Here is an 853-nt window from a genome sequence, read left to right on the forward strand (position 1 = left end):
GATAAAAAATTGTTTTCCCCCTGTTTTCTTTGGAGGAGTATCTCCATCCCTGATGGAAATAAAAGTGGGGTTCAGCTGAAGCAATCCCTGCTGGCATTCGGGGTTTGACTTCAGCTGGTGCCTGGGAGCACTCAGGGCAGCCAGGAAGCGCGGCCCCGGCTTGGTTTGGCTGCGGAGCCGGGCACCGCGCCAGCAGCTTTCCTAACCGCCCGGGTCCCGGGAGTCCGGCCGAGAGCCTGGCTCGGTGGCGCTTCACAGGCAGCGCAGGGCAGGGATGGGGCTTTCCTGGCAGAGACGTTTGCCTTTCCTGGCAGATACGGGGAGCAGCCTGGCCCAAGCAAGAGCTGTGTCCCCCCTGTGGCTGTGGGGTTGGGTTGTGCGGACATAGGTGGCAGAGGCCAACTGTCCTTAAAATCCCAAGTCCCGGCCCCAGAACAGAGGGTGTGAGCTCAGGAAGAAAGGGGTGCTGGCAATTTTGTACTAAACTAAGCTGACCGGTCTGGTATGAGGCGTTTCATACAGTGCTGGGCTCCCTGCACTAAAAGCAAACAATTGCACCTCCAGCTTTCATTGGCAGAGGTGGAAACTGCAAGCAAGGACAGCGGTGAGAGGACAGCAGCGAGGGGGCTAGGGACGAACGCTGGCTGTCCTCCCACAACCCCATCCATGTGTATGAAAAGAGAAAAGTTGGGGTGCAGGACCCCGCATTCGGGATAATGCTGTCTGCTGCCCTCTGCACAGCAAGGCTGGCTGCAGGCTCCTGACCTGGGGGTTACCTCTCCCAGAGGCAAGGGTGCAGGGATCGGGGATGTGTTTATCTGACCCCAGTCTGCCGGCGCTCAGCACATTCCTG

General features: G+C 58.9%; 1 protein-coding gene across 1 annotated transcript in view; it reads left to right on the top strand.

Annotated features, from left to right (window-relative positions):
* The window catches only part of SERBP1 (SERPINE1 mRNA binding protein 1), a 41,476-nt gene that overhangs the window by 6,737 nt on the left and 33,886 nt on the right, over nt 1-853 (top strand). The gene's annotated exons all lie outside the window — the stretch shown is intronic.

Source organism: Egretta garzetta, unplaced genomic scaffold (assembly GCF_000687185.1).
Source record: "Egretta garzetta isolate BGI_Z169 unplaced genomic scaffold, ASM68718v1 scaffold163, whole genome shotgun sequence".
NCBI classification, from domain to species: domain Eukaryota; kingdom Metazoa; phylum Chordata; class Aves; order Pelecaniformes; family Ardeidae; genus Egretta; species Egretta garzetta.